Source organism: Manis pentadactyla, chromosome 11 (genome assembly GCF_030020395.1).
Source record: "Manis pentadactyla isolate mManPen7 chromosome 11, mManPen7.hap1, whole genome shotgun sequence".
Classification (NCBI taxonomy): Eukaryota; Metazoa; Chordata; class Mammalia; order Pholidota; family Manidae; genus Manis; species Manis pentadactyla.
Window position 1 is genome coordinate 124,385,785 of NC_080029.1, and position 23,801 is coordinate 124,409,585.

The 23,801-nt window shown below is 40.9% G+C and overlaps 1 protein-coding gene and 1 long non-coding RNA gene across 2 annotated transcripts in view; both read right to left on the reverse strand.

The window, feature by feature from the left end:
* Nucleotides 1-16,440, reverse strand: part of TMEM266 (transmembrane protein 266) — a 160,675-nt gene extending 144,235 nt beyond the window's left edge. The window contains 1 exon segment of the mRNA XM_036907596.2: nt 16,353-16,440. The gene's annotated coding sequence lies outside the window, so the exon portion shown is untranslated.
* Nucleotides 16,441-21,432: 4,992 nt separating this feature from the next.
* Nucleotides 21,433-23,118, reverse strand: LOC130679432 (uncharacterized). Its single transcript, XR_008992375.1, has 2 exons — nt 23,008-23,118; nt 21,433-22,760 (listed from the first exon to the last, which is right to left on the reverse strand). It is a non-coding gene; the product is annotated as an uncharacterized LOC130679432 (long non-coding RNA).
* Nucleotides 23,119-23,801: the final 683 nt, after the last annotated feature.

Genomic DNA, 23,801 nt, shown 5'->3' on the forward strand with positions numbered 1-23,801 from the left:
TTCCACCTCTGACATTCTGTCCTGAGAAGAGGAACATGCCTATTACTAGGCCAACTCACCTTACCCAAGCTTTTACAACTCAACAAAAGAGAGGCCATCTTGCTCTCAGTTGTACCTTGAGATGATATTCCACTAAATTAGGTCTCCTACCACCTTCTGCTTTCTGTCTTCTGATTCATTACCTAAAGCCAAAGGCCAACCCTTCCACCTGTGACCATTTACCCTTCATACTACTCCACAGAGGTACCAACTTGACTAGACCGTCAACTTATAATTTTCAGAAGCAGATTGATTCCTTCTAATCAGGTAAAATCTGATTTGAATATAATAGTTACATTTGTAAAATATTTTGTAGTTTTGAAACTCAAACTGTCTTTTTTTGGGTACTGTCTCACTGATCCTTACAACAATCCTGAGATAAACAGAACAAGTATTAGGATCCTGATGCTTACAACAGTGATGAGGAACAGGTTCTAGAGGTAAAGGATAAGAGCGCTCTATGACCCAAGACAGTGTGGAAAGGGGAATATATATCAGCCCAGCAATCAGGAAACCTAGGTTCTATGTTCCAGTTCTGCCACTAATTAGTAGCTTGACCTTGGGCAAGTAGTTTACCTCTCTGGGTCCATTTTCCTCCTCTCTACAATGAGGATGCTGAAGTATCAGTTAGCTCGGGCTAACATAATAAAGTACCACAGACTGTATGGCTTAAATGACAGAAATTTACTTTCTCACAGTACTGGAGCCTGGAAATCTAAGATCAGCGTCCTCTTCTTATAAGGCCACAGTCCTATGGGATTAGGGTCCCATCTTTATGACCTCATTTAACCTTAGTTACCTCCTAAAGACCCTATCTCCAGATTCAATTTGGGGGTTAGGGCTTTAACATATGCATTTTGGGGGACAAAACTCAGTCCATAGCACTGGACCTGATCATTGGAGTTCCTTCTACCTGTTAGCACAAGTCTGGAACATTGAAGCTGTTCACAATTGTCATGTAATTCTACCTTGCCTCCTTGAAAGCAAGTCTCTCCCAAGGTTGGAGTCTAATATTTTTAGAAAGCAGTGTAATTAACTGTTACCTTTAGTCTTTGCAAGTGGCATGCAATTTATGCTACTGCAAAAAACATAGTGATGATTGTCAATTAGAGGTGGGTTTTGAATCACAAGTCTAAAGCTAAATTTCTAATGGCCATGAAGATCACAGGGCAGCTGTGGCCCTTTACCAAAGCACAAACAATCTTGTCATTCCTACTTCATCACTTCACCACTGAAAGCAATTGAAAGTATTGTCTTAGAGCTGTTTTCTGCTCAGAAGCAGTCTGGTGGAGAGAGTCAGCCTACATTACGTCAAATATAATTTCCCCTGTGGTAATCCGTTAATGAAGATTTCTCCAGAAATATTCATTATTTTTGTTTAATACATGTACTGTCAAAAGGAAAGTATTTTGGGTACTTAAATACAATTATAACAAAAATAAAAAAATGATTATAATAGCCCCAGAACATGTTGTAACCAGTCCCAAGACCTTTAGGAGTATGATGGCCTGAATTTCTGTAACTAGTTAATTTGTTTACATCTCCTTACTTGTTATATAATCTATAACCACTTATACAGATGGTGCCCAACCTACAATAGCTTGACTTAATGATTTTTCAACTCTCAATGATGCACAATGATGTGTATTCAGTAGAAACCATACTTCAAATTTTGAATGACCTTTTCCCCAGGTAGTGATAATACAGTAAGACACTTTCTCATGATGCTGGCCGGTGCAGCAAGCCACAGCTTGTAGTTAGCCATGAAACCACAAGATCAAATAGTCAATATACTTACAACTTTTCTGTTTTTCACTCCCAGTATTCAATAAGTAACATGAGATATTCAACATTTTATTATAAAATAGGCTTTGTGTTGGATGATTTTGCCCAACTGTAGGCTAATATAAGTGTTCTGAGCATGTTTGAGGTAGGCTAGGCTAGGCTAAGCTATGGTGTTCATTAGGGTAGTGCATTAAATGTACTTTTGATTTATGATATTTTCAACTTATGATGTATTTATTGGGACATAACCCTATTGTAAGTTGAGAAAGATCAGTAGATGCTACATTTTCTATGTTGGTCATTTCAAACCCTAATTTACCTTTCATATTGATTATAATTTCATCTTCACATGATATAAACTGTCCAACTTCTGGTATTCTATAAACTGGGAAGATGCTGAGTTATCTGGATTGATCCTATAGAGCAGTAGCTCTCAATTGCTAATGATTTTGCACCCTAGGGGGCATTTGTCGATGTATGGAGACATTTTTGGTTATCACAATGAAGAGAGGTGTGGAAATGCAACTGGCATCTACTGAGTAGAGGACAGGGATGCTGCTAAACATCCTATAATGCCTGGGTCAGCCTCCACAACAAAGAAATACCTGGCCCAAAATGCAATAGTGGTCAGGCTGAGAAATCCTGCTATAGAATCTCAAGATGCAAAGAACATGGTCCTAAGGGCATCCAGGGTTAGAGAGGGGGAGTTATTCTGTTGGAAGCACCACTCTACGACTTTTCATGACTGCAGAGACATGGCAGAAACTGATGGAAATGTGGGTTGTTTGCCATGCCAACAGACAACACTAGCAATAGCACTGATTTTTGTAAAAAGTAGGCAGGCCGTCCTTTGATCTTCATTTAACTTCAATGTCCTCTTCACCTGGATAGTAAATGGAAAGAAAACAGGACCACAACAGAGTGGCTTAGGAACAGGTCTGTGGCAAGGTCTAAAGACTTTAAAGATTTGCCGTCTATATCTCCCATGCTCTCTCTACTTGGGAGGGATGGCATGAGGACAGAAAAAAGTTCCAAACAGTTTTAAAAATCCTAACAGCTTCATAGGTTGGTAGGATTTCAAACTCCTTTTAAAAACATTAAATTCCTTAAAAAAACATTAAATTACTCCCTGAGCTCCCACTTATTTTAATGATTTCTATATATCCTGCCTCATTCCAAAAAAATTATGAGATGGTAAACTCTCCCTGTGGTGTTGACTCAGTTTTCCCACATAATGCTTACATGGACCTGAGGACTGATCGATACATATTTTGGATTAGGAGGAAAAAGGATATTGGAAGGACCAAGAAAGACTATGTTTTGGCAGTTAAAAGATATGAGTTAAATTCCTACTATGTGTAAAGTATAGCACTAAATGCTGAGGAGGTATTTTTTTTAAGTGTAATTTATGTCTGGTATCCTTAAGGAATTTATACTCTGCCTGAGAAAGAGAGGCTCGGTGCCCAAGGGAGGATGTTTTCTGTAAAAGGCAGTCTGCTCAATGCCTCCACGCAGGGGCAACTCTCAGCACATTCCTTCCTCTGGCCAGGGAAGGAGGGGCAGAGCAGGAAGAGGTGAACTGGTCTGTGGTTGAGGACTATGTGGACCAAGGCTCTGAGTAAGCACACACTGGGAAGGGTCAGGGCAATAAGTAGTAAGGAACTAATGTTAGGTTTTTATCTGTAGATACAAGTGAGGCTCCAATGGTATCTAACAGGAAGCGATAATGATAAAAGGTGACTTTTACTAAGTCCTTACTTTTTGCTAGGCACACTCATTTAATCCTCTTGCTGAGGCCCTGTGACATAGCTACTCTTCCCATTTTATGGTTGAAGAAACTGAGTCTCGGAGGTTCAAAGGCACAGTTAACAAGTACGAGAGCCAAGATTCAAAACCTAGGCAGAGCCCACATTCGTAGGCACTTCACCAGACCACCTATCAGAAGAACAGGAAGGATGAAGCAGGGACCAGATACCTTATAGGAGGAAGCTGCCAACAGAGAGCGTCTCAAGGAGCAAGAGAGGTCAACACGGTCAGACGTTGCTGAACCAATAGGAACGAAATCTGAGAAACAGCCACTGGATTTGTGATAAGCAACCGTGGGTGACTTTAAGAGTTCTGTTTCAGTAGAGGGGTGGGGACAGCGATTCCTTGTAAGACACCCAGGGGGGAGCAGAAATTGACAATGAAGGACAGGGAGAGATGGGAGAGAGATTTCCAAGCTTTCCTTTTGAGACCATGTCCCCAAACAAGGGAATATTATCTTTATTTGAGGAATTCAATGTTTCATCCTGTTCTTTTGGTTTGGAGGGCAAAACTAACAAATTTGAGTAGTCATGGTTAAAGGAGAATTAGTGTCACAGAAATAAAAACAAAACAAAACATTTCCTCAAATTCAGGTAAAATACAAAGATCGAACTATGTGAAGGAAAATCATTATGAGAGAAAAGTTACTTGACCTTATACACAGCACTGACTGGATCTGATGGCAGTACTGCAACTAGGTGGGCAACTCGGAGGGAACCACAGGTGAAATCACCTGCTTGGGGCTTGTTTAGAGCAAGAGAGCGCGGCCAAGAGCTGCCGCGGTTACGGCTAGAGACCGGAGGCCAGAGGTCAGCTGCCTCACGGCAGCCGGGACTTCCAGAAAACTGGGCTGCAAAGGGCAGAAGTACTTACTAGAATTCTTTGTTTTAATGAGCTGTGGTAACTCGAGTTATCAGTCCCTGTCCTAGCTCCAAGTTTCTGTTACAAATCAAAAACAGTTTTAGAGAGGTTGCATTTTTTTGAAAGAGAATTCTTTCCTGGCAGGTAATTCAGATCTCCTAGGGCAGCAATTAAAGCAATATGAGAAGAAAGAGGAGGAAGTGGAGGAGGAAGAGGAGGGGGTGCAGCGAAGGGAGGGCAGAAGGGGGGAGGGGGAGGGGGGAAGAGGAGGCCGCCGCAGTGGCCTCTGTGGCTAAGGAGCAGTTTTGCCGAGATTTCACCTCATAACCATCAACTCTCTCCATCATCCCAGTGTACCCGATTCTATGTTTTCTAATGTTGAATTAGTCCCCCAAAGGCCTATCATTGTACTGTGGCCCAAGAACTGCTACAGACAACAGATGTAGGAAAGGTAACTGGCAGTCTGGGGCCTCTTGGGCCAAGAGGATCTCCATCTGTGAACTGTTCGTACACGCTTCCCACCAGAACTTGGACACATGGGGTAAGTGCTCCGGCAATGAGCCCTCACACCCCAGCTTCAACAGGGATGATACCAACAAATATTTAATCTTTAAAAAATGCCCTGTCTGCTGGTAGTGCAGTGATTAACCTGCCTGTGTGATTGTCCATTGATTCCTTCTTCCCAGTGACTCAGGGCCACTAGGAAAGTTGGTGGAATCTGGCATCTCCTTCTTTGGAAATCTTCAAAAAATATTACTTACTACAAATAGAGGAAACCACACAGGTCTCCTCTGCATCCCAGGCCGTCTCCCCAGGTCCCTTTGGCTGCCTCGTTACACACTCCAGTCCTCAGGCACCTTTCTTTCCATCTTTATAGGAGCCAACTCTTCTGGGAGGTTCCTCTCTCCCTAACTCAAAAGACAGAAAAGATTTTCCCAGATTTGTCTCTAGTTTCTATGCTGTTCCTCAAAGACATACACAGCCTTTGCATTTTAGAGGTTTCACTTTTCACTTTGAGGAACTACGAGGGCTAACAAAAACAAGGGTGGGATTGGATCAAAGATGGTGGCGTGAGAGGTGAGACAGAGACCTCCTCCTAAAACCACATATAATACAAAAATATAATTAATACAACTAATCCTGAAAGAGCAACAGGAAAGAAGGCTGCACCAGACTGCACACACCTGGAGAAAAGAGCAGACCTCACAGAAGAGGGTAACGTACCAAAGCTGTGATGGTGGTGGTGGTGGTGGGGCAAGCCCTTCCCCCACCCCAGCTCATAGGCGGGAAGAAGAGAAACAGAGCGGGGAGGGAGTGGAGGCCTGGGACTGCTGAACACCCAGCCCTGGAGATCTGCGCTGGGAGCACAAACCTACATTCCATGGTGCTCTGGTGATTTAGTGCAGTTGGAAAGTTAAATAATACCTGGAGAGACGGAGATTCCACCTGCTTGTGGAAAACAGGGATTTATATCCGGCTGCTCTAGGTGGGATCTGGGCCGGGCAGTCTGAGAGACTTCCTAAAAGCAAGAGGGCTGCTAAAGGGGCAAGGATTGCACAGAGCTTACTGCTCAGGAGAAAGGACAGGTAGACAAAATTGTCCGGGTACACTCTGCCCAGCAGTTTGGGAGCTTAAATGATCTTCAGGTACTCTATTCCTCTGGCTGGCTATGCAGCTCCAAGGCTCCCCACCTGATATGCAGCCTGCTGTGTCTTCCTCCTCGCAAGCCTGCACCTGGCTCAGGCTTGCAAACCAGCAACCTCCGCCCTGGAGTCAGGTGAGCCAGAGGGAAGCCCGACCTACGGCAGCTACAAACACAAAGCATAGAGGCTTACACCTGTGTATTCGGCCCACTGGTCCTGGCAGTGGAGACAGGCATAGCAGCTGGAAAGCAGAAAAAAAGCTCTTTCTTTCCCCGAAGCACCAACACTGCTTCCCAGTGACCCCAGACATTGCTCTGGGGGCTGAGCAACTCCAGAGAGTAGAGCTTCTGGGCACTAGAGGGCACCACAGACAAATTATGAAACATCAAAAGAACCTGGTTAAAAGCAGAATTATGAATACACCTGAGAAAGACTCAAATGAAATTGACCTCATGAATCTGCCTGAAAGAGATTTCAAAATAAAAATCATTAACATGTTCATGGAGGTACAGAAATATATTCAAGAATGCAGGAATGAATTTAGGATGGAGATCCAATCATTGAAGAAAGTATACAGTGGAGGGTATTAAAAGCAGATTAGTATGGTGGAGACGATAAATGAAATAGAAATTAGGGAAGAGGAATACAAAGAAGCTGAGGCACAGAGAGATAAAAGGATCTCTAAGAATGAAAGAATACTGAGAGAACTGTGTGACCAATCCAAATGGAACAATATTCATATAATAGGGGTAACAGAAGAAGAAGAGAGAAAAATGGATAGAAAGTGTCTTTGAGGAAGTAATTGGTGAAAATGTCCCCAATGTGGGGAAGAAGATAGTATCTCAGGCCTTGGAGGTACACAGATCTCCCAACACAAGGGACACAAGGAGGACAACATCAAGACATATAATAATTAAAATGACAAAGATCAAGCATAAAGACAGACTATTAAAAGCAGCCAGAGAGAGAAATAAGATCACATACAAAGGAAAACACATCAGGCTATCATCAGACTTCGTAGCAGAAACCTTACAGGCAAGAAGGGAGTGGCATGGTGTATTTAATGCAGTGAGACAGAAGGGCCTTAACCAAGAATACTTTGTCTGACAAGATTATCATTTAAATTTTAAGGAGGGATTAAAGAATTTTCAGGTAAGCAAAAGCTGAGAGAATTTAGCTTCCACAAACCACCTCTACAGTGCATTTTGGAGGGACTGCTATAGATGGAAGTGTTTCTAAGGTTAAATAGCTGTGACAAGAGGTAATAAAAAGGGATAGACAAAGAGTACAGAATATGATACCTAATATATAAAGAATGGAGGAGGAAGAAAAGGAGGGGAAAGAAAAAGAACCCTTAGATTGTGTTTGTAATAGCATACTAAGTGACTTAACTTAGATTCTTAGATAGTAAGGAAGTTACCCGTGAACCTTTGGTAACCACGAATCTAAAGCCTGCAATGGCAATAAGTACATATCTTTCGATAATAACCCTAAATATAAACGGTTTGAATGCACCAATCAAAAGACAAAGAGTCACTGAATGGATAAAAAAACGAGACCCAACTATATGCTGCCTACAAGAGACTCACCTCAAACCCAAAGACATACACAGACTAAAGGTGAAGGGACAGAAAAAGATATTTCATGCAACTAATAGGGAGAAAAAAGCAGGTGTTGCAGTACTTCTATCAGACAAAATAGCCTTCAAAACAAAGAAAGTCACAAGAGACAAAGAAGGACATTATATAATGCTAAAGGGGTCAATCCAACAAGAGGATAAAACCTTTATAAATATCTATGCACCCAACACAGGAGCACCTATATATGTGAAACAAATACTAACAGAATTAAAAAGGGAAATAGAATGCAATGTATTCATTCTAGGAGACATCAGCACTCCACTCACTCCAAAGGACAGATCAACCAGACAAAAATAAGTAAGGACACAGAGGCACTGAACAACACATTAGGCCAGTGGACCTAACAGACATTTACAGAACTCTCCTCCCAAAAGAAGCAGGTTACACATTCTTTTCAAGTGCACATGAAACATTTTCCAGAATAGACCACATACTAGGCCACAAAAAGAGCCTCAGTAAATTCAAAAAGATTGAAATTCTACCAACCAACTTCTCAGATCACAAGGGTGTAAAACTAGAAATAAACTGTACAAAGTAAACAAAAAGGCTCACAAACACAAGCAGGCTTAACAATATGCTCCTAAATAATCAATGGATCAATGACCAAATTAACATAGAGATCAAGCAATATATGGAGACAAATGAAAACAACAGCACAACACCCCAACTTCTGTGGGACACAGTGAAGGCAGTTCTAAGAGGAAAGTATATAGCATTCCAGGCCTATTTAAAGAAGGAAGAACAATCCCAAATGAATAGTCTAAAGTCACAATTATTGAAACTGGAAAAAGAAGAACAAATGAGGCCCAAAGTCAGCAGAAGGAGGGACATAATAAAGATCAGAGAACAAATAATAAAATTGAGAATAAAACAATAGAAAAATTAATGAAACCAAGAGCTGATTCTTTGAGAAAATAAACAAAACAGATAAACCCATAGCCAGACTTCTTAAGAAAAAAAGAGAATCTACACACATAAACAGAATCAGAAATGAGAAAGGAAAAATCATGACAGACACTACAGAAGTACAAAGAATTATTAGAGAATACTATGAAAATCTATATGGTAACAAACTGGATAACCTAGAAGAAATGGACAACTTCCTAGAAAAATATAACCTTTCAAGGCTGACCCAGGAAGAAACAGAAAATCTAAACAGACCAATTACGAGCAACAAAATTGAATCGGTAATCAAAAAACTACCTAAGAACAAAACTCCTGGATGAGATGGTTAACCACTGAATTTTATCAGACATTTAGAGAAGACATAATACCCATTCTCCTAAAAGTTTTCCAAAAAATAGAAGAGGAGGGGATACTTCCAAATTCATTCTATGAAGCAAGCATCACTCTAATAACAAAACCAGGCAAAGACACCACAAAAAAAGAAAATTACAGACCAATATCCCTGATGAATGTAGATGCAAAAATACTCAACAGAATATTAGCAAACCATATTCAAAAATATATCAAGAGGATCATACACCATGACCAAGTGGGATTCATCCCAGGGATGCAAGGATGGTACATTAGAAAATCCATCAACATCATCCACCACATCAACAAAAAGTACAAAAATCACACGATCATTTCTATAGGTGCTGAAAAAGCATTCAATAAAATTCAATATCCATTCATGATAAAAACTCTCAACAAAATGGGTATAGAAGGCAAGTACCTCAACATAATAAAGGCCATATATGGCAAACCCACAGCCAACATCATACTTATTTTCCTTTAAGATTGAGAACAAGACAGGGATGCCCACTCTCCCCACTATTATTCAACATAGTACTGGAGGTCCTGGCCATGGCAATCAGACAACACAAAGAAATAAAAGGCATCCAGAGTGGCAAGGAAGAAGTTAAACTGTCCCTGTTTGCAGATGACATGATATTGTACATAAAAACCCCTGAAGAATCCACTCCCAAACTACTAGATCTAATATCTGAATTCAGCAAAGTTGTGGGATACAAAATTAATATGCAGAAATCAGTTGCATTCCTATACACAAATGATGAACTAGCAGAAAGGGAAATCAGGAAAACAATTCCATTCACAATTGCATTAAAAATAATAAAATACCTAGGAATAAACTTAACCAAGGAAGTGAAAGACCTATACCCAGAAAACTACAAGACACTCCTAAGGGAAATTAAAGATGATACAAATAAATGGAAATTCATCCCATGCTCTTGGGTAGGAAGAATTAATATTCTTAAAATGGCCATCCTGCCTAAAGCAATCTACAGATTCAATGCAATCCCTATCAAAATACCAACAGCATTCTTCAACGAACTGGAACAAATCGTTCTAAAATTCATATGGAACCACAGAAGACCCCAAATAGCCAAAGCAATCTGGAGAAGGAAGAATAAAGTGAGGGGAGAGATTTTGCTCCCCAACTTCAAGCTCTACTACAAAGCCACAGTAATCAAGACAATTTGGTACTGGCACAAGAACAGAGCCACAGACCAGTGGAACAGAATAGAGACCCCAAATATTAACCCAAACATATATGGTCAATTAATATATAATAAAGGAGCCATGGACATACAATGGGGAAATGTCAGCCTCTTCAACAACAGGTGTTGGCAAAATTGGACAGCTACATGTAAGAGAATGAAACTATATTACTGTCTAACTCCAAACACAAAAGTAAACTCAAAATGGATCAAAGACTTGAATGTAAGTCAGGAAACCATAAAACTCGTAGAAGAAAATAAGTGCAAAACTCTCTTGAATATAAACATGAGCAGCTTCTTCAGGAACATATCTCCCCGGGCAAGGGAAATAAAGGAAAAATGAACAAGTGGGACTACATCAAACTAAAAAGCTTCTGTACAGCAAAGGACACCGTCCGTAGAACAAAAAGGTATCCTACAGTATGGGAGGATATATTCGTAAATGACATACCTGATAAGGGGTTGACATCCAAAATACACAAAGTGCTCATGCCCCTCAACAAACAAAAAGCAAATAACCCAATTAAAAAATGGTCAGAGGAGCTGAACAGACACTTCTCCAAAGAAGAAATTCAGATGGTCAACAGGCACATGAAAAGATGCTCCACATCGCTAATCATCAGAGAAATGCAAATTAAAACCACAATGAGATATCACCTCACACCAGTTAGCACAGCCAATATCCAAAAGACAAACAACAACAAATGTTGGTGAGGATGTGGAGAAATGGGAACCCTACTATACTGCTGGTGGGAATGTAAATTAGTTCAACCTTTGTGGAAAGCAGTATGGAGGTTCCTCAAGAAACTAAAAATAGAAATACCATTTGACCCAGGAATTCCATTCCTAGGAATTTACCCTAAGAATGCAGGATCCCAGTTTGAAAAAGGCATATGCACCCCTATGTTTATCGCAAGCACTATTTACAATAGCCAAGAAATGGAAGCAACCAAAGTGTCCATCAGTAGATGAATGGATAAAGAAGATGTGGTACATACACACAATGGAATATTATTTAGCCATAAGAAGAAAACAAATCCTACCATTTGCAACATCAATGGAGCTACAGGGTATTATGCTCAGTGAAATTAGCTATGTGGGGAAAGTCCAGGATGAAATGATTTCAGTCATCTGTGGAGTATAAGAACAAAGCAAAACCTGAAGGAACAGAACAGCAGCAGATTCACAGAACCCAAGAATGGACTAACAGTTACCAAGGGAAAGTGACTGGGGAGGATGGGTGGGAGGGGAGGGATAAGGGGAAAAGGGGGCATTATAATTAGTACACATAAGGTGGGGGTGGGGCACGGGGAAGGCAGTATAGCACAGAGAAGAGAAGTAGTGATTCTATAGCATCTTACTATGCTGTTGGACAGTGACTGTATTGGGGTATGCGGTGGGGGCTTGATAATGGGGGGAATCTAGTAGCCACAATGTTATTCATGTAAGTGTGTATTAATGATACAAGAAAAATTAAATTAAAAAATAATAAAATTGCTAAAACAAAAACAAAAACAAGTTTGGTAGACTGGAAAGATTCAAGGATACCACAGTGACTTGTCAGTTATTTTCCACAGCAGCAACATTAGGGGAGTGAACCAAATAGATAAAAATCCTTCTGCTTTACAGTATTCACTCCCCAGGAGGGATGGAAAGTAGCATCATAACTGATTTATACAGTATGCCAGAAAGGGCTATAAATAAAAGCATAGCAGAAAGGCGGGATGGGAATGCCTGTGGGAGAGTATGTAGTTTTAACGGAGTAGTCAGACTTTGAGCAAAACCAAAAGGAAGTAAGGGAGCAAATCATGCAGATTCTCTGCAGGAAATGCATTCCAGAAGAGGGAACCATTAGTGCTAAGGCCGTGAGCAGGAGCACTTGCAAGGAGGCCAGCATGGATGAGCAAAGGCAGAGTAGGATGGGAAGCCAGAGAACTATGTGGTAGGGCATACTTCATCCTGTAATCAGAAGGAATTAGCGTAGACTTACTGATCTGGGCTTGAATCTCAGCTCTGCTCCTTACATGAGCTCTGCTCCTTACCTCATGCACTATGTGCTCCCTTCTGATTTGTGAGCAGCTGACCACAAAGTGCAAGTGTAAAGGGTTAAATAAGATACAGAATGTGAAACTACCTATCATAGGACATAGGTCGTGCTGGGTTCCTACCTAGCACACATTAGTTCCCTTCCTCTTCCCCTGGTTACAGGGCTCCTCTCATCTAGCTCTTACTGTGGCTGAATAAAAATTGTCTAGAAGCATGGCATTCAAGGGTCTCCAAGAGGTCCAAGATATATTAACAAATGCAAGAAAAGAAACTGCAAGCAGTATGCACCTGTGTATAGTATTGTTTGCATGCAGTAACATTTTAATATGCACACTGAAAAATCTGGATGAATCCACACAAAACTAGTACTGTTGATTATTACTGAGAGGTAAGATTACCAAAGATTCTAATCACTGAACTTTCTATCTTCCATATTTATGTAATGTTTGAACATTTTACACTGAGTATTATATTTGCAATATAGGAGCGTGCTGATGCAGGAGAAGTGATTTCCAGACCCTCTTGTATATCAGTACTAAGTAGCCTTCTTTTCACCTTGCTGCCAATGTCTGCCAGGTATGATCTAACTTTGGGAGCCCCTACACCTTCTATATGGGGAAACTGGGCACAAGTAGGGCCAAAAGGAGCTACAGGGTTCCTAGATGAGACCTGAATCACAAATGAAGGTCCTATGGTGGGTGTCTGGACAGTATCTGTGAACTCCAACTGGTTAGTTTAGAAAAGAGATGGGATAATTTGTGGATTATGAACCACTTTCTGAATAAAACTGAAGCCCTTGCTATGGCTGCCACCAAGGAGAGAAAAAGAGATGGTTGTAAATAAAGTATTTCAAAGTAAACACTGTGAACTTCTTTTATGATTCAAGACTATTGACACTGAAAAAAAAATCGAGTTTTTAAAGAATAATAAGTTAACAAATGTTATTTTTTTGAAAAACCACATTTCACAACTAAGTAGCTTACAAGGTCAGTCAAGGAAAGACAAAAATGCCAGTTCTCAGCGTCTTACTCAACAATGCATTAAAATGTGCATTACAATCAATCAGTGCAATGCATGCTAGTTATATAGCTTGGAAAAATTTTTGTTGCTCTTGCTCCCTCAAAAAAAGATGCTTGGTTGTATATAAATGTTGAATCACTGTGTTGTACACCTGAAACTAATGTAATGTAATACTGGGTGTCAACTACCCTTCAATAAAAAATAATTATCTACAATAAATAAATAAATAAATAAAAACAAAAAACAAAAACAAAAAAAAGATGCTTGGTGAAGGAAATAAAAAATAATGCTTAAGCATCCATAGTTGATCATATGCCTTTTCCCAGTCTAAATATATGTTTCAAGAACAAAATATGTAGTTTAGAAGAAATTGACCGCTGCACCAACAAGGGTGCTTAGCTCTGCATTAAATAAAAACCTGCTTGAATAGAATAGAGTTGGCTAGTCTACTTCATGAATGCTTTTGAATTATGAGATTTCCAACTGAAGAAAACAGAGATGCTTCCCATAGGAGAACCTATTTCCTCCCCAGAAATCAAGCAACACCTCTCTTTGCTTTCTGCAGCTTCCCCAGTAACATCAGGACTCATCTTAAGTTTATCTGATCATGGATTGGAAATCCCCAGGGCAGAAAGACTCCATCTCAGCATTCCACAGCACTGGGGAATGCACTCTTCCAAAACTGAGTGTTTTCTGTGGGGTAAAATGGCTATTCGAATTGCTTTACTGTCAATAGAACATGGTATAGTGAAAAAGTAAGATCATGGTATTCTAAAACCAATCATATTGCCCAAGCAAGAAAACAGGGTCTATAGAACTTGTAAGAGAGTCTTATATATTTCCTACCTAATATTCTTCAATTTATAATTAAAAGCTGTAACTTCCATGGGATGTAATTTTCAAATAATACCTTACACTTACATATACCTTTCTTACCACCACCTCTAATGTATGACTTGAGTATAAAAGTTTGCAGCCCCATTGGGTGAATTTTCCACTGATCCAAGTACAACAATTTCTAAGTCTATGAGAACTGTTAGGAATGTGTAGCAAAATTCAATACCTGCATTATAATAATGCACTTGCAAAAAAAAAAGGTTAAATAGACATTCATAGTTGAATGCATAAATCTAAGACTTTCAAATGAGCATTTGCTATAAACACAGAGACACTGAATCATAGTCCATGGCTGGAATGGATCCCTTTACCTCAAGGCACTCACACAAAAGTGCGATAGACAGTGTTGTTTTTATGACTGATATTGAAACCATAAGATAATGTGCAGGATGGCAAGAATATTGGAGTGGAATGCAATAATGAAAAATATGAGTGATTTCATTCTACCTGAGGAGTACATATTTTATAGATTTAAATCTGAAGGGAAGCAACTCTTTTTAACTTAAGTGCTTGTTTGGGAAAGTTAAACAGAAGCATGTGTTGGACCCCATTTTTTTTATATGCTCAAAAAAACTCCACACAGACCCATTCTGAAACAAGAGTTTCTTTTAATGGACAAACCAGATCCAAGCCTGTGTGCTCCTGCATAAGCTTAATCTTAATGAAATCGTAGATGGAGCAGCAGCAGCTGGGTTCAAGGCTCCCAAGGCTCCTACCTTCTGCACTCAGATGCACTGGAATTTGCATCCTTATCCTGTCCGTGACCGTGTGACCTTGGACAAGTTAGTTAACCTTTCTAAGTCTCAGCTTCTTCACCTTCACGGAGATAACAGGGTTTTGTGTGGATTAAATGAAATCATGCACTAAGAGCGTTACGTGCACTACCTGACACATATAACCATTTAAGAAAGTGTCCTTCTCATGATTAGATGTGGCACTCTGACTATATTTTAGAAGCAGTTACAGTCTTGCTACCATATCCCAACATCTTGTGATAACCATTTTCATTCTGTGCTTCTACCTTTTACTGTTCTTTTCAACATAGTATTTTGGGGGGAAAAAGAGAATGAAAGGTAATTTGTTACATGCATCCCACTTTTGAGACTTGCTTGAAGCAAGGTGAAAAGCTAAGGAAAATAGGTTCATATACACAGAAGAGAAATTCAGTCTTTAAGATATAATGTTGTTAGTGTCTGGAATATAAACAAATAATGCAATTTCTAGCTATAACATATGGTAGGTTTTATTTTAAAAGAAACAAAAGTCAAGCAGTATTAAAGAAGATAGAAGGAACCAATATGGGCCTAGGGCTATCTCAGTATTGGTGACTATCTCAGTAATGGGCTACATTAATGGGGGATTTCATAGGGCCTGGCTTCCAGCAGGTAGCAAGACTTAGGGATCTTCAGATGCAAAACCTTAATGAGTTTGAGCACACATGTCTCCGGGATTCTGTTCAAGGTCTCCTCTCAGTAATCAAGACAGACAATTTTCTGGGTTTAAGCCTCCCTGGGAAGTTAGCATGCTGGTAACTATCTTGCATAGTTTACACCTGTCCCCTGTACAGGATTCCAGCCTGACAGTGAAAACCCACCATTCTTTCCTGAAAGCCCATCCTGCTGCTGTGGCATCTCCAGACAAATGGGGGAAACCCACTAGCAAGTGGTCACGACCAACCAAGCCACAAATCCCCAGGGTGTGGGATTTCCACCCCAATACCACGCCTGAAAACCAAAAATAGGCGCACGCTTGTTATACTGCAATGGGATTTCCCCAGCAGCAATGCCCCACGCCCCCACTCCCTAGCCCAGGTTACATGTTTTATTAATAAATGCAAGATGGCACATGGAGGCAGAGAACGGGAGGTAAGGCATCTGCAGTTGGACCCGAACCAGGGCAGTTTGCAGAAATAATTCTCATGAAGCATGTGACAAGAAGGAGAACCCCAGGCTGGAGCTGAACCCTTGGGCTACCCCACGCACCCTCGCCTTGCTCTCCCGGCCGGCGGGGATGAAGGTCAGCGGAAGGATCCCGCCCTCCCGAGCACTCACTCCGCAAACCCTGACCGGGCCCCCACTCCCGCCCCGGACACGACACGGGGCAGTGAGGCAGAGGAAGCACCGGACGCGGCCGGCCTCGAGGACACATACCTGCTGGCCCGGCTCGAGATTCGCTCGGCTCTGCGGCGGCGCGGGCCGCGGCTCTCGCTCCCGGGCGACCCTCCCCGCGCCCCCGCGCCCTCGCAGCCCCGCCGCTCCCCCTCCTCTCCCCTCCCTCGCCCGGGCCGCGCCTGCGCCCTCGCCTCCCGCCTTCCGCGCGCGCCCCGGCGGCTGGAGGCTGTAGCTGGGCAGGGCGCGGACGCTGGGGACTCGGCAGTTGCCGGCGCCCACCCGGAGCGCGCCGGCCTCGTGGCGTGGGTGAGGGGGGCGCGGGGCCGGGTGGGGGGCGCGCTCGTGCGCGAGTGGGGACGGGAGGAGGACGCGCAGGGAAGGTCCGAGGGGAGGCGGGCGAGCCGGGGAAGCAGCACGCGCGGAGCCCGAGGGGCCCCACCCGGGGGTCTCATACCGTCGAGCCTAGCAACCCCCTCTGGCTTCGGTGCAGCGCCGTGCGGTTTCCAGGGCCCTTTGCCGGTTGTTCTTTACATCCGCACGCGGCGCCCCGTTGTCTTCTGCGATGTGGCCGCGGGGGGGAGAACACCTCGTTCTGGCCCAGGTCCTGGCACCGGATACCCCTGAGCCTCGGCGTGCTGTCTGGGAGGAAGGATCCGGGTCGGGACCGTACTTTCCTAGGCTCAGAACCCTCGCAGGACAGTGTTTCTCAACCTTTCTTTCATCGCTCTGCTAAGAAGCCCTTCGCTCCTCACCCTCCCGCGCCATGAAATTCTAATACCATTTTACATCCTGTATAGGTGCTTTTGAGCCGTATGTGTATCTGCTTTATATATAGGAAGAGTAAGATTTCGCCCTTTGGAGATCATTTCGACGCAACTGAGAATGCTTGTTCTAGGGTCATAGTTCTTGGTTAGCGGGCGGGGCAGTGGAGTAGGTGGGGACTCCGGATGCACCCACAAATATTCTCTAGGTTAGAAAAATCCATGCATGTATATGAACGACTCTAATGTCTGCGGGTGCTGTTACGAGCCAGGGAATACAGTCACTTTAAGCAGCTTCTGGATTCATGGTAGCTTTTGTTATTTGTAATCTCCATCAATTCATGCTAAAAATACAGCTATTTTCATATGGAGTCCTGACATTTTGTTAAAATACTTGAAAAGATTGGGAATCCTCGTTATGAGAGGAACACTTAAGTTCCAGGGTGGCCTTTGGCTCTGCAGGCAACCTTAATTTCTGATGATTCTCATACCTTTTCTAAAGTGGGTGTTTGTTCGTTTTGTTAGGCCCATTTGGCTCCAGCTCTACCTCAGCTTTTCTAGCGAAAAGATGGAAATTGTGGAGTTGAAAGACTTCAAAAGCCAGGTGGCAGAATTGCCCCAGTGGCTTGGATTGCGCTTTTCATAGACAAAGGGACACCTAGATAGGAAGAGTATCTAATTTGGCCAGTTTGGAAAGAAGTAAAATCTCTTCATCAGGCTCTCCCTCGTCTTTCAATGTTTCTTATGCAGCTCTAATGGAATTACAACAGAGGAAAAAATCTTTGGAGATGATATTTGTAAAAGCTACCAGGGTTACCAGAGGATTTTCCTTCTGTTTCTGGAAGGAAGAAAAGTGGACTGGAAAGGAGAAAGTGGAGATGTGTCAAGAAAACTTGGGAGGATGGATAGGAAGGGTGTGTGTGTGTATAGTTTTCTGATAGTTGGTGCAACACTTGACCTACACTTGAAAAAGTGTTAAAAAAAAAAAAAAGCCTTGGCATAGCTTGCCCATATTGTTATCCACCCCATTTCCCCCCAACTTTGAGCTCTATGAAGATTTGAGTAAAACCATTGAAAAGCATCCAGTTACAATACTAGTTAAAAGAGTAGGGCAAGTATTTTGAAACTTGAAGATAGAGAAATTGGAACACCACTATGGGTGTGTGTCTGGAACCTTCGTAAGTGAGACATGGACCGTGGGTGCAGTCAGAGTAGGGTGAAGGCCTCTGGAAAAAAACCCTTACCAAAACTCCATATTAAACAATTAAACAAAGACAGAGTCACATTAATTCTCTAAAGTAAAATATCAAACTAGGAATATAAGCATTCTTCAATGAAGATTAGTTAAAACTAAAAAGCCAGGAATGACCTGGCCTGGAATGTTTGAACATCCCCCAGATAAGAAAGTACCTCAACATAGCCCATGTCTTGTTTGTATCAATTAAATAAAGCTATTGTGAAATTTACTTTAGCCTGCTAAAAGGCCCAGTTTCTCTTTAACTTTGCCCAGATGCTGCTTTTCCTCCTCCAGCCCTAATCAAGTCATAACTCAGCTCACCGTGAAAGCAAGACAAGCAGCCCTGACTGATATGCTCCCAAACCAAAAAAACTGTTACTCTGAGAAAGGATCAAAGCAGTAAATTTCTTAGGTTAACTCTGCAAAAGAGTCCGAAAACTGATACGAAATTTAGTGTCTCTTCAAAGATAAACACTTAAGAGACCATTTGGTGGGTCGGCCTCCCTAGCTCTTTGTCTCTCAACCACCTATAAACCCCCTAGACAACGCACCACTACAGACCCCCTTGTCCCCTCCTGGCATAAGCCAGGAGCTCTGTCTGTCCTCTCACTGTATCTCTCAGTAAAACTCTCCTTGGCTCTCCTACCTTGACTGTTTGCTAAGTTCATTCTTCGACTCTGCAAACAAGAACCCCGGCATCAGTAGTCTAACAGTTTTTGGATTTGGGTGCAATGCTGCTTCAAGGGAATTTTTCCTCTACAAGATCCTCTAGAGAGAGAAAACTGTGGAAATTACACACTAACATCTCTTACCTGTGTCTTTTTAAGTTTTATGCGTTTAAAATAAAATCTGATTTCATGGAAAATGTTAATGCAACCATTTTATGTGGTAACGTGAAGTTAAAAATCTCAAAACGTATAATTTGGGGGCTCTATGCTGTCCCCTGGTGGTGGTATACTTCACGGTACGAGCTAAAATCTCCCCTTCTTGATGAATTTTTTGAGGATTAAAAACCTGAATCAAAAGTGTAGACAAGATACCATTCTGCCTTCTCCAAACTTGTCCTGCTCTTGTTTTCAAATGCCTTAAGGCATAACACCCAGAGAATGATTAGCCTTTGAGGCTGACCAATTTAGAGGAACTGTGAAGATCTCTGGCAGGCCTCTCCAGCTTGTTCTTAAACTTGCCTGTAAGGATCACTTGGGGACACTTGTTTAAAATCAAATTTTGGAGCCTCACCTCAAACCCATTAAAATCTAATTTACAGGAGAGTGGCTTGTGATTTTTATTTTTAACTGCCTGCCCAAGGTGATTCTTATGAATAGAGGTTGGAGAATACTAGAGCTATAAGCAGAACAGGTGCTGCTTCTGTTGACTGTAGGTGACTGAGGAGAAGGAATTTTGTGGGTGAAGTTGCCCCACAGCAATAGGAAAATGAGCTATAATGTGGGAATGGAAGAAATTAACTCTGAGTTTAAGCCTTGTGTGTCACTTTCTTGCCAGATATACATGCTTCTAACGTGGCTGTAATTGGTATGGTATCCCTTACTAAACTGCCTTTTGAGGTAAGTCAGATTTCCTTTTAGTTAAAAAGAGTATCTTTTCAAGAATATCAGAATCACGTAACAGAAACTTTGTGTATGTATGCCTGTGCAGTATCATGAGGGGGGAGGAGCTCAGGGAAGGCAGTACAACAGAAAGACATGTAGTGATTCTATAGCATCTTACTACGCTGATGGACAGTAACTATAACGGGTTACGTGGTGGTGACTTGATAATGGGGGAGTCTATTAACCATAATGTTGCTCATTTAATTGTACATTAATGATACCAAAATAAAAATAAATAGAAAAGAAATGCTTGAGAAGTACTGGGATTTTCTTCCTTAACTGTTAGGAGTCACCAGTGAAGCCATTGGTTGCAGGGTTTTCCTTTGCTGGGAGGTTTTTTATTGCTGATCCAATTTCCTTCCTAGTTATAGATCTGTAATTTTTTTACTTCCTCATGATTCATTCTTGGTAAGGTTTTGTTTCTAGGAATATATCTATTTCACCCAGGTTATCCAGTTTGTTGGCATGGTACTGCTCATAGTGCTCTTTTAATATTTATTTCTGTAGATTCATTAGCAATACCCTCTTTTGCTTCTAGTAAGTTGTCTTTTTTTCTTGGTCTAGCCAAAGATTTTTCTACTGTGCTAAAAATCTTTTCAAAGGACTAGTGTTTGGTTTGCAATTTTCACGTCTATTGTTTTGCTTATCTCAGCTCTGAACTTCCTTCTTTTGGCTTTGGGTTTATTTTCTTCTTCCTTTTCTAGTTCCTTAAGTTATAAAGTTAGAAGGCTGATTTCTGATTTTTTTTTAAGGTAAAACAGCTATCAGTTACCCTCTTAGCAATGCTTTCATTGCATCCCTTAAGTTTTGCTATGTTGTTTTAATATAGTCTGTTATTAGATGCATAAATGTTTAACTGTTACATCTAGTATTTGACCTTGTATTAAATATGTCTTTTGTCTCTCATAACCTTCTTCAAGTCTATTTTGTCTGGTAATGGTACAGCTACCACTGTTCTTTTGTTTAGTACTTGAATGGAACATCTTTATCCTTTTACTTTTTAACTTACTTGCTTCTTTGGATCTGAAGTCAGTCTTCTGTAGATAGCATATAGTCCAATGATGTTTTCAACATCATTTTTCCAGTCTCTTTTGACTGGAATTTGATTTATATTTAAAGTAATAATTGACAGGAGGGACTTCTGTCATTTTGCTATTTCTGTTCTATATGCCTTATAGTAGTATCTTGTCACTCATTTTCTACAGTAGGTCTTGTGTTTAGTTGATATTTTTGTAGTCAAACATTTTAATTCCCTTACTTTTGCGTATATTCTAAAGCTACTTCTTTGATTACCATGGGGATTCCATTTAACATCCTCATGTAATAACATCTAATTTGAATTTATACCATAACTTCAATATCATAGAAAAATTTTGCTCTTACAAAACTCCATCCACACCCCATTTTTGTCACAATTATATCTTTATGAATTTTGTGCCTGAAAAATAGACCAGTAATTTTGTTTTTACATGTCTCAAATCGAAGAAAACAAAATGTTACAGATCACTGGCTTTTGTAATTGCTTATGTGTACTTTATTTCTTCATATGGCTTCTAGCTCCTGTCCATTGTCCTTTCACTTCAACCTGAGGATCTCCATAATTTAGCATTTCTTACAGGGCAGGTCTAGTTGTATCAGTCTTTTTCAGGATTTTTATCTGGTAGTATTTTAATCTCTCCATTTTTGAAGAACAGTTTTGCCAGATTCTTGGTTGCCTTTTTTTTTTTTTCTTTTAACAGTTATGGGCATTTGGCCCCCAAGATTTCTGCTAAGGAATCTGATAATCTACTGAAGATCCCTTTTATGTGATGAGTCTCTTCATCCTTACTGCTTTCAAGATTCCTTGGCTTTAGCTTTGGTTAGTTTGATTAGTGTCTTGGTGCATCTCTTTTGGCTTTACCCTATTTGGAATTCATCAAGTTTCTTGATATTGTACCTTTATACCTTGCATCAAATTGGCAAGTTTTGCCCTTATTTTTTTCAAATAATCTCCATGCAGCTTTTTTTCCTTCTGGGATTCCCAATGCATTCCTTTTTCCACTTAATGGGATCTTACAAGTCCCTTAGGTTGGTTACTTTTGTTTCTACTTCTTAGACAAAACAACTTCTGTTTTCAAGTTTGATTTCTTTTGCCTCCTCAAATCTGCTCTGGAACCTCTCCAGTGCAAATGTTATTGTGCCTTTCTCCTCCAGAATTGTTCCTTTAAAATTGTTGATTTTCTCATCTTAATCATTTTCCTGATTTCCTTTAGTTGCATATAATTAAGTCTTTTGTCTAAAGTTCAGTGTTTGAGCTTCCTCAGGGCCATTTGTTCCTTTAAATTGGCCATTTCTCTGTTTCTTTGTATGCCTTGCAATTTTTTGACAATTGGGCATTTCATTATAAATGGTCATTCTGAATATGAGTCTCCCCATCCCTGGGAGTTTCACAGATTTGTTCATGTTTTGAGACTTTTTCAACTGTTTTACCTTTACAAAGACTATTTCTTGTAAAGCGTGCTCATTTAAGTCTCATTTCCTTTTAACTCATGTTCAAGATGTTTTGGCAGATTTCCTTGAATCCCCGTTTTCCTTGGCTTTAGATTAGCACGGTAGTGGGGCACTTCTGCATCACATAGGGAGGTTTGCTGCGAGCCTAGGGATCACACCAAGGTGAAAGCTTTAGTTCTTTTGATCTTTCCTGAGCACATGTTTTGCCTGGGCATGCATGTGGCATTCCAAATTACCCCCGTATACAACTGCTTTTGAAGGTCCAATTTCCCTAAAATCTCACCGTAGCTTCTCTTGGCTTTTCATGATTTCTTCTCTACCTGCCCCAGGTGTCTGAGCCTGTAGTCACCTAGTTTTTTTTGTTGTTGTTGTTTATTTTTTATTAAGTTACCATTGATATATAGTCTTATGCTCAGGTTTCACATAAGCAACACTGTGGTTACTACATTCCCTCTATTATCAAGTCCCCACCACATACCCCATTACAGTCACTGTTCATCAGCATAGTAAAATGAAATAGAGTCACTACTTGTCTTCTCTGTGCTGTACTGCCTTCCCTGTTCCCCCTCTTAAAATTACATTATGTGTGTAGTCACCTAGTTTTATAAGCAGTGCCTGCCACTTTTTCTAATTCTCAAAGTATGCAAAACAATGATGAGCACCCTGAGTCAGTCCTTCAGCTATCTCCAAATTAGAAGACATACACAGTAATTTGCAAATGAAGTCTATCCTGTCTCTGGCTTGAGGAAGGGAACTGGGAACGAGCTTCTGCCACTTCTAAGAATAAGCCTGCCGCTGCCAGTGCTGGGGCAGGGGCAAGTAAGAACATCACAGAATTTTCATACCATTTTGAAGATGGTTTTTCTATTCTGGGCACACTCTTGGTTGCTGGAAATCTCTGACTGTTTTCCAACGCTTCAATAAAGCTGGTTCATACCGTTGCTTCTCCTCCCTCCCATGTTTTGGGGGGACAGGAGCTTAGGGTGTCCTAGTCCACCATACTGCTGGTGTCACACAGGTCAGCTGTGTTTTATTCCTGTCTGTGATTCTAGTATTACGACAAGACCTTGAAAGAGTGGGTTTCAGATACACGTATGGTGACTGAGTTTTGGTCAGACTTCAAAATATTGTGCAGCTATTAAGAAAATGGTCTCAAAATTCTCCTTGTTGTGCTCATTTGTATTTAAGATTCAAGCTAATGTATATATATTCTCATTTCTTCAAATTCTCAATCTTGCCTTTACTGGCTGTGATGACAGTCACTAAGGAACAATAATTTTTACACAAACTGCTTATAAACTGAAAATCCTCCACATACTCTTAGTACCAAAACATGAAATGAAGTTTGTTGGCTTCTGTGAATGTTTTCTACTTTATAGGCACATATAGT